The following is a 10,851-nucleotide window of genomic DNA, read 5'->3' as shown; positions in this document are numbered from 1 at the left end:
CAATTGTAAACCTAATATGAAATTCTTTCATGTTTTTGGTTGCATGTACTTTCTTTATAATTTAAAGGAGACTCGTAACAAATTTGATGTGAAAGTAGATGAAGCTCTTTTTCTTGGACATTCTCTTACTTCAAATGTACATCGTGTTCTCAACAAAATGACAAGTAAGATTAAGGATAGATATTATGTCACTTACGATGACAAGTACATCAAATCTTTTCAAAAGGAAGTCACTTAATGTGAAGAAATATTTCCATCATCTTGTTCAAAAAGCAAAAGCAACTAACAATCAAGGACATAATTAATGAAGTTGGTTGATTATGAAATCAATAAAATTGAAGTTCACGTAAATGGGGAGCCTTGAATTACAAAAAATTCTCTAAGTGCTCCAGTTAAGGGGAGAGTGTGGAAATTTCGATATCACACACATGTAGAGCTGAGTCTAATCCGTCTGAAAGTCCAGTTGTTAATTCGCAACTATAGGAGGAGTATTCAAAAAATCATGATGCTCAAATCTAGGGGTGTTTGGGTGTCAAACCAACAAATGATGGGATAAAATAATATTAATATAACTCAAATCACTGCTATTTCTAATACTAAAGATAGTATAGAGTAAGCAGGGTCGGTCCACAGAGATACGGGACTTTTCATCTTACCATATTTTCACACATAATACAAGTAATATTGAAATGGGGGTTTGTATTTAAACTTGAATTAAAATTCATAAATAAGAAAGATTGAAAACAAACGCAGTAAAAGAAGTACATTTCCGATTCTGACTCTTATATATGTATTATGTTGAAAGATGTAATATGATTATAACTCATGTTCAATCTAGGTTAGTAAGTTGGATATTAATAAACTCTAATATCCAAATTGGAAAAAGTATTCTATTCAAAATAAGCTCTTTAAATAAAATTTCATTTATTTGATTCAACCCAAATAAGCTCTTGCATTAAATCATTAAATGACATTAAGTTCTTGCACTAATTACCAACAATGTTTAACATTCCTCTTAAGCTTGGGAATATAAACATTTAATCTTTGATTGCACTAATTTTGATCTAATTACAACCAAATAAGTGAGTGTTACTAACATCAAATCATAAAACATATACGAATTTCATGATTTGATTAACTAGATTGAATAGAACCCTAGTTCATTGATCAAGTGAAAAAGAGAACTAATCAAACACATGATTAAGATCAAATCAAAGATTACTAGATGTTAAACATAAGTCAAATTCAAGTTACAATCTAACAACACATACTTAAGAATTCAGATTCGGAAATGATAATAAAATCAACCACACATATCTAGGTTGGACTACAAATCAAACAAGTTTAAACTTCAAATTGACTTACAAAAAGAAATTAAAGTGTTTTCCAAGTGTTAATCTACTTGCAAAAGCTCTGAAAATCGTCTCTTCTCCTCCCAAAATCCGACCTAACCTCCATAAAAACTGATTGTCTGAATTATAAGAAGACAAAACCACTTTAAAACTGCTGAGACGTTTACACGGCCCGTGTAAACCAAAGGGTTCCATTTACACGGCCGTGTAAACAAGAAAAGTAGAATGCTTAAGTCTTCCAGGTCTTCGAAGTAGAATGTCCTTGCATATACGTTTACACGGCCCGTGTAAATCAAAGGCATAAATTTACACGGCCGTGTAAATTCCTGTGAAACCAAATTCTTCATTTCTTCATTCTCTCTCTTCAAAGCTCCAAAACTTCTACAACTTTGTATCCAACTCTTGATAACTTCCTCCAACAAGATCCAACCTTCATAAGTCCCTGAAATATTCTAAAAGCGTGTGAATGGAGTTGCATCATGAAAAATCCCGAAATTATACAAAATGCATGAGTCTAAACCTAAATGTAATGCACTTTTATGAACTAAAACTATAAAAAATGAATGCATGAAATGCACCTAACAAATCTCCCCAAGCTTAAACCTTTCTTGTCCTCAAGAAAGAACAAGAAGATTTAAACTAGAAAAGAAAAAAAAAATAGAATAGAAGAAAAGAAAATTAAAGTTAAGACTATTTATAACTTAATGCATGAAATCAAAACAAATATGAAAAGATCCAACCCAATTACCCTGTTTTGTACCATAGTTGAGAATGTACCTGTCATGCCTCGAGTTAACTTTGCTTTAGTCTCAAAATATTAAATGATAATAGAAACAAGACTTTGGCTATTCCCTAGTACAACTCAACAGAATTAAAGATCACAACACTTATTCCTTTTCAATATTATCAAGTCAATTCTTGGAACAAATTATGGTCTTACTCTCGTGAAATTATATATGACAAAACATGCTCAACCATCTTTGTTTCATAAAATATAACAATGTTCGATTCCAGCTATTTGTTGGTCAACAACAATCTTTTTCTGAAAAATATTTTCTAAAAATTCCCTAATATTTATCTAGATTGGTTACAAACTTCAAACCACTTACACCAGTTGAAGTAATTAACATTCAGTCCAATGTCATAAATTCAAATCCAAGTCCAAGGGAATCTTTTGACAGCCATTTATTTTTCCTAAACACAACATCTAATTAAACTATAAACACAACTATGTACAAACTTTCTAATTACACATTTTTTTTATAAATAAAGCTCATGGCTTTCTTTGAAATCCGTGTAGCAGGCTTTCAACCAACACATCCAAATCAAATGACCTTAGTGTGCTAGATTTAAAGAGATCCCTCGGGTTTACTTGCCCGAACCTCAAAGGCCACAGATTAGCTTTATTTACTATTATTAAGTTCATGACTTTCTATGGAACCCGTATAGCGAACTTTCAACCCAATCAATCCCAAACAATTTAGCTTTAGGTGATTAGGTGTAGAACACCCCTCAGAGTTTACTTGTTCGAATCTCAAAGGTCACAGATTAACTTAATAATAGTTTTTTTTTTTTTTTTTTTTTTTTTTTTTTTTTTTTTTTTTTTTTTTTAAATATAACACATATACAAATAAGTAAGTTAACACACAACACTCTTATTAATTTGTTTATTTGGCCAATTTCCTTATATTTCCGTCCTTGACTTTTCTATTGTGGGACATCTCACGGTCTATTACCGTGAGGGACTTCTGGACATTTTTCGAGGGATTAAATGTTAACATGCAAAAACCCGTAAGTATAGTTGAAAGCTATGTCCTCAAGCAGGGTATATATAAAAGGGAATAAGTAGAAAGAACTTTTAAGAGCGCTGGAAGGCGGGACATTGAGATTTTGCATTCTTTTTATGAACTTTTGAATTTGACATTTTAAGTTCAATTGAGCATTACTACTCATAAGACCGGTCATATGTCCCAAAGAATCGACTCATACCTGCTGTTATGCTCCAGTGTTGACAATCTTCTCATTTTCTGTTTTGCACAAGTAGCTTCGGGAGATGTGCTCGTGTGTGATTAACTTGCTTTTAGATTTTTTTCAATAAGAAAAGCAAGCCAATTTCAAGGCACATGACTCATTTACCTGCTCAACTGTTTTGAAAAGATTCGGTTGCTTGGGATTGGATCTTTTTTTTTTTTTTTTTTTTTTTTTTTTTAAATTTTCCATGCAGAAAAAAATGAAAACGAAAATGAAATGAAAAAGAACTCTATGGATATCACTCAGCAGATGGTGAATGTTGCGGTTGTGCTGCTCTTGAGTAGCCCATCTTTGATCTTGCTCAGCCCACCGCAACTCTTGTTGGGCCCAATGCTCTTCCTGTAAGTTACGGTAGTCCTGAAAATCAGAAGTGATTTCAGCGACACCCGTATAAATGTCCCCGATTTCCTGTTGTAGACTGGTGTAACGATGATTCAAACACGCAAACTCGCCCATATAAAGATTATGTTCAGAAAAAGGAATAGGGCGAGAGGAACTAGAAGCACCAGCAGTAGGAGCAGGAGGAGCAGGAGGAGGAGAGGATGGAGGACTATGATCTACTGTAACACCTAAGTTGGATCTGAGTTTCCAATTAGTTGATGGAATATCATTGGCTAAATTGAGTATCTTCTTATTTCTGCTGTCTATACGTAGATACTCTTTCCCATCTACTGTCCAATGAATATCCCCAGTGGGAAGGCGGTGGAAGAGATGCATTGTTTCCATAACATCAATTGATAGACGAGTACGGCCCATGATGATGTTTGTTGGGTTATTAGGTAGATGGAGGCCAAGATGCTCTGCAATAATAGAAACCATGCCTCCACAATGTAGCTGTCCACCATTGCTCGTAGCACTTCTGAGCATTTTTTGAATAACCCAACAACCAAAATGAGGGACTTCTGCAGGCTTGTTAATCATACACCACAAGACTTCTAGCTCTTTTTTATTAGCTTTGCTAATCTCTTCTTGAGGGAATAAGAGAGAAGCAATGATCTGGTGAGCTACTTTCAAGACCGGATGGATAATGCTAGAAGCTTTTGCGGTGCCCGATTGATACTCATACTCACAAGAGATGTTTCTCCAAAAATTTGCGCAGTCTTGCTCAAAAACAACATTTTTTCTACCCTTAGTTGTGTATATATCCCTTCTTGCTTTAGGAGCACCAATTATATCACAAAGGATATCAGCATGAAATTGATGCGTTTGGTTGAGCAGACGGAAAGTTAGGAGATGGGTTTGATAGTCAAAGGAAATGGAAGACAAAAGTTCCAACATCGGTGTTTGGTAACTAACTGCATGAAGATTCAAAAGACCCTCCCATCCTATGTTTTTAAAAATCTTGTGAACACCCTTGTATATGTGTAAATCTTTGAGGGCCTGGATGTCCACAAATTTTTGAGCACCCATTGTTCTTGTAACAAGATTTGCATACAAGATTTCCTGTCGATTATTCTAAAAAATAAGACCAAATTCATAGGGGTTGTCTATGGCATGTGGGTCTTGTTCATCATGTGAAGTGCCAACTCTATGTCTTTTACCCCGGGAAGCCATAACCCAAATGAATCAACAAAATATTGCACACAATTAAGACAATTGAAGTACAAGAACTAGCAAGTTTCACCAAAAACACCCAAAAAAAAAGAATGTGTTCTATCTAAATGCACAAAGTAAGAGTTTGGAACAATTATACCAATTTGTGCTTGATAATGGTGATAAGATGATATCCAATGCTTCCCCAAGCTATCCCCAAGCTTATCCTATAAGAAATTTGAAACATTAGGTTGAGATTTGAAGTTAAAAAATTCTAGGGTTTTGTTAAAAAAAACCCAAAATCGGCCATGGGAGAAGGATATAGATGTGGAAGATAAAGAAGATGAAGAAAAGGGAGGAATTTCATACCTTGGAGCTTGATTTTTGATGCAAAATTGAGGAAGATTGAGTATTTGGAAGGGTCTTTTTCGAAAGGGGGTAGTAGGGAGAGAGGGAATCGCAGGTATTGACTGAAGAATGAGTTAGAAAAATCGAGATTTGACCTTAAAATTGTTCAGCCCTGTTTTTGCGTTTACACGGCCCGTGTAAATCAAAGGGGAGGGTTTACACGGCCGTGTAAATCCCTGAATCATAAAAACCGCGTTCAATCGTTTACACGGCCCGTGTAAATGCAAGGCATAAGTTTACACGGCCGTGAAAACTTCTGAGAAAGCCAAAAAACTTGATTTTTTTCACTTTTTGAAATTGCAACCCGCTAAACCTCTACTGCCCGAAAAATGATTTTTAACCCTTTTTTAGCATGAAAAACAACTTGGATGTTTGAAAACAAAGAAAATACAATGAAAATATACTAAATGACAAAAATACCCCCGGGTTGCCTCCCGGTTAGCCGCCCCTTTTTAATGTCGTTGGCTCGACTTGGACCCCAACTATTTGTCAATTTTCATACTTTGGATCCATTACTTCCTCCACCTCTTCATTCTTGACTTGAAATCCTTCATAATAAGGCTTCAAATGGTGACCATTTACCTTAAAAATCTTCCCGGTTTTCTCACTTGTGATTTCTATTGCACCATGCTCAAAAACATTAGTGACAACAAATGGTCCCACCCAACGGGACCTTAATTTACCAGGAATCAATTTAAAACACGAATGGTAAAGTAGTACCTTTTGACCTTTGTGAAATACCTTGCGTGTAATCATCTTGTCATGGAATGCTCTAGTCTTTTCCTTATAAAGAACCTCATTCTCACACGCTTCATTGCGGATTTCTTCCAATTCTTGTATGTCCAGCTTTTTCTTCTTTCCCGATTCACTTAAATCCATGTTGAACTGCTTGACTGCCCAATATGCCCTATGTTCCAACTCAACGGGTAATCGACACGGCTTTCCATAAACAATACGATATGGCAACATTCCAATTGGAGTTTTGTATGCAGTGCGGTACGCCCACAAAGCATCATCAAGGCGTGTACTCCAATCTTTCCTTGTTGTATTCACGGTTTTCTCCAAAATGCCCTTGATTTGTCGATTGCTCACCTCAGCTTGTCCATTTGTTTGTGGGTGGTATGCTGTGGAAACTTTATGAGTGACACCATATTTCTTCAAAACACTCCCGAGTATACGATTACAAAAATGTGTACCACGATCACTGATCAAGGCCTTTGGAACACCAAATCTGGAAAAAATGTTAGCCTTCAAGAAATCTATCACAACTTTTGAATCGTTAGTACGGGTAGCCTTTGCTTCCACCCACTTGGAAACATAGTCCACAACCAAAAGAATATAAATAAAACCCGAAGATGATGGAAAAGGTCCCATAAAATCAATGCCCCAAACATCAAAAATTTCACAAACTAATATGGGGTTTAAGGGCATTTGATTCTTTGAGCTTAAAGAGCCCATTTGTTGACATTTATCACAGCTTGAGCAAAAAACATAAGAGTCATGGAAAATACTTGGCCAGTAAAATCCACTCTCTAAAACTTTTCTTGCAGTCCTTTGAGGACCAAAATATCCTCCACAAGCATAAGAGTGACAAAATGTTAAGATAGAAGCTACCTCATATTGATCCACACATCGTCTAATCATTTGGTCAGCACAATATTTCCACAAATATGGCTCATCCTAAACATACCTCTTGGCTTCTTTCTTGATCTTGTCTTTTTGCCATCGAGTTAAATCTGGTGGAAATTGATTTGTGACAATGTAGTTCACAATATCGGCATACCACGGGGCAACTTTTGCTGAAAACAGATTTTCATCGGGAAATGCATCATGAATGGGAGTTGAATCTTCGGGAGAAACAATCCTGCTAAGATGATCAGCTACAAGATTTGACTTTCCGCTCTTGTCTTTGATTTCAATGTCAAACTCTTGCAAGAGTAATACCCATCGAATGAGTCTAGGCTTCGAATCTTTCTTTGCAAGTAAATACCTAATAGCTGCATGATCAGAATAAACAATGACTTTAGAACCTAGCAGATATTGACGAAATTTGTCTAAAGCAAAGACAATAGATAACAATTCTTTTTCAGTTGTTGAATAATTGGCTTGTGCACTATCAAGTGTTTTTGAAGCATAATAAATGACATTAGGAACACGGTCTTTTCTTTGCCCTAACACTGCACCAACTGCGTGATTACTGTCATCACACATGATTTCAAAAGGCAAACTCCAATCCGGTGATTGAAGTATTGGTGCTGTGATCAACAACTCTTTCAACTGATCAAAAGCTTGCTTGCACTGTTTAGAAAACTCGAATTCTGCATCTTTTTGTAGGAGCTCACACATGGGACGAGATATCTTGGAAAAATCTTTAATAAACCTTCTATAAAATCCTGCATGACCAAGAAATGAGCGCACCTCACGAACACAAGTGGGATAAGGTAAAGATTTTATGACATCTATTTTTGCTTTGTCCACTTCTAGACCCTTAGAAGACACAATATGACCTAGTATGAGACCTTTGCCAACCATAAAATGACACTTTTCATAATTCAAAACAAGATTGGTTTCAATACATCTTTGCAAAATCTTTTTCAAATTTCCCAAACATTCATGAAAAGAATTACCATAAACGGTGAAGTCATCCATAAAAACTTCAATGATTTCCTCAACAAATTCCGAAAAAATACTTACCATGCACCTTTGAAAAGTGGCTGGAGCATTGCAAAGCCCAAAAGGCATTCGTCTATATGCAAATGTTCCTAAAGGACATGTGAAAGTAGTTTTTTCTTGGTCCTCAGGTGCAACGGGTATTTGATGGAAACCGGAATATCCATCCAAGAAAAAATAATGTGTTTTTCCCGCTAACCTTTCCAACATTTGATCAATGAAGGGAAGTGGGAAATGGTCTTTCCGGGTTGAGGAATTGAGCCGTCTATAATCAATGCAAACTCTCCACCCGTTTTGCACACGGGTGGGGACTAATTCACCTTGGTCATTCTTTGTAACGGTAATACCTGTCTTCTTCGGCACGACTTGGATAGGACTTACCCACTTACTATCTGATATAGGGTAAATCATTCCCGCATTCAACAACTTCAAAATCTCTTTTTTCACAACCTCCATCATTGGAGGATTCAGACACCTTTGAGCTTCTCGGGAAGGCTTGTAATCTTCTTCCATAAGGATTTTATGCATGCAAAGCGAAGGACTTAGCCCTTTGATGTCGGCTATAGTCCACCCAATTGCTTCCTTATATTCCTTCAAGGTGGTGACAAGTTCTTCCTCTTCTTTTGTTGACAACTTGGTGGAAATGATCACTAGTAGAGTTTCCTTATCTCCAAGATATGCATACTTGAGATGCTCGGGTAAAGTTTTTAGCTCCAATTCCGGTGCCTGCACAATAGAGGGAACAAGTTTCTCATTAGACATTGGTATTTTCAGCTTTTGAACATCAAACCTCATTTTCTTCTTCTCATCCATACAAGACACAACCTCCATAATCTCTTTGTCAATTGTAAATTTATTGGCAAGTTTTTCCACTCTTTCCTTTTGAAGATTCCTATCTAAAATAAGAGCTAACACATCAAGATTAGACAGATCAAAACACTCCTCTGTCAATGGTTCAATGACATCCACAAAATTCAAAGATGAAATATCACTTGGATATCTCATAGCATCATAAATATTGAAATTTATCACCTCCCCATCAAATTCCATGGACAATGTACCATCATAAACATCAATTTTCGTCCTGGCTGTTTTCAAAAAGGGTCTTCCTAGGAGAATTGAACTCAAATTCGGTGAATCATCATCATCCATATCAAGTACATAAAAATCTGCTGGAAATACTAGTTCATTCACTTGGACTAACACATCTTCTAACACACCTTTGGGATGTACTAAAGATCTATCAGCCAATTGAATGATTACCCTGGTCTTCTTCAATGTGCCAATATTTAATGTTTTAAAGATGGAATATGGCAAAACATTGATAGAAGCTCCAAGGTCTAGCATAGCTCGTGGAACATGAAGATTACCTAATGTGCAAGGAACCATAAAAACACCCGGATCCTTACATTTTTTAGGTAATCTTTTTTGTAACACTGCAGACACATTTTCCCCTACTTTAACAGTTTCATTCCCTTTCAACTTTTTCTTGGATGTACATAATTCCTTAAGGAATTTTGCATACCTAGGGACTTGTTTGATGGCATCAAGAAGAGGAATATTTACCTCTACCTTCCTGAACATCTCCATGATTTCATTGTCTTCTCTTTCACGCTTTGACTTGCTTAATCTTGAGGGAAACGGAGGAGGAGTGACTTTTACTTCAATAGGAGCTTTCTTGGAAGGGGTTTTTGACTTCTCTTCTTCTTTCTCTAACTCCATCTCTTCTTCTTCTTCAATCATTTTAGGACCTTCATATTCTTTACCATTTCTCAAAGTGATGGCACATGCACTATGTTTTGGATTCTTCTCAGTTTGCGCGGGTAGTTTGCCTTGTGACTCCAATTTACTCATAGATGTGGTGAGTTGAGTCATTTGTTGCTCCAAAGTCTTGATGCTCGCTTTGGTCTCATTTTGAAATGTTTGAGTACTTGTGGCTAAACTCTTAACAATGTCTTCCAAAGACATTCCCGATCCGCTTGAACTACTTCCTTGATGCATGTTTTGAGGTTGATATTGAGATTGATGAGGAGGTTGAGTTGGTTGGAAATGTGGTTGATAATTTTGTTGATGGTGCATTTGATTTTGAAATGGGGGTCTTGGTTGATAAGGTGGTGGTCTAGGCTGAAATTGGTATTAGGTTGGTGCCAATTTGGATTGCTTCTTGGCTAGAAGTTTCCTTGTTGTTGACTTGAAAATCCCATAGCTTGAACTGGCTCTACATCTTCTTGTAACATGGGGCACATATCAGTGGGATGTCCAACTTGTGTACAAATGCCACAAGGTCTGACTATTGGTGGTTGCACGCCCTTATCTTTTGCAAGCATCATTACTACCTTAGTCAACTCAGAAAGTTGACTTTCAATTTTTGGAGTAGAAATTTCTTTCACCCCCTTGGTGCATCACTATACCACTCTTCTTCTTGGACTGTATGCTTGGACTCTTCTGCCATGTTTTTTATAAGAACTCTGATTTCTGTTGGAGTCTTATCAGCTATAGATCCACCACTTGATGCATTGAGTAATCTCCTATCCCAAGATGACATTCCTTCACAAAAATACTGCAGCAACTGATATTCTGTAATCCCATGTTGTGGACATCTTGAGCACAATTTCTTGAACCGTTCCCAATAAGTATGCAATGCTTCTCTCTTTTGTTGCTTGATGCCAATTATCTCTCTACGTAAAGCTGAAGCTCTCATTTCGGGAAAATATTTATCCAGAAACATCCTTGCAAGTTCATTCCATGTTGTGACTGACCCCGGTGGTAAGTCATACAACCACTCCTTGGCTGAATCTTGTAAAGCAAAGGGGAATGCCCTTAACTTGATTTGATCTTCTGTGACTTCATGTGGCTT

At 36.5% G+C, this 10,851-nt stretch overlaps 1 pseudogene; it reads right to left on the bottom strand.

Annotated features, from left to right (window-relative positions):
* Nucleotides 1–234: 234 nt before the first annotated feature.
* LOC145010237 (uncharacterized) lies at nt 235–9,995 on the bottom strand (annotated as a pseudogene).
* Between the last annotated feature and the right edge of the window lie 856 nt (nt 9,996–10,851).

This window comes from Lactuca saligna, chromosome 8 (genome assembly GCF_052625555.1).
Source record: "Lactuca saligna cultivar CGN05327 chromosome 8, ASM5262555v1, whole genome shotgun sequence".
NCBI lineage: Eukaryota > Viridiplantae > Streptophyta > Magnoliopsida > Asterales > Asteraceae > Lactuca > Lactuca saligna.
Note: the sequence above shows the minus strand (reverse complement) of the source record. Positions and strands in the feature narration are given on the sequence as shown.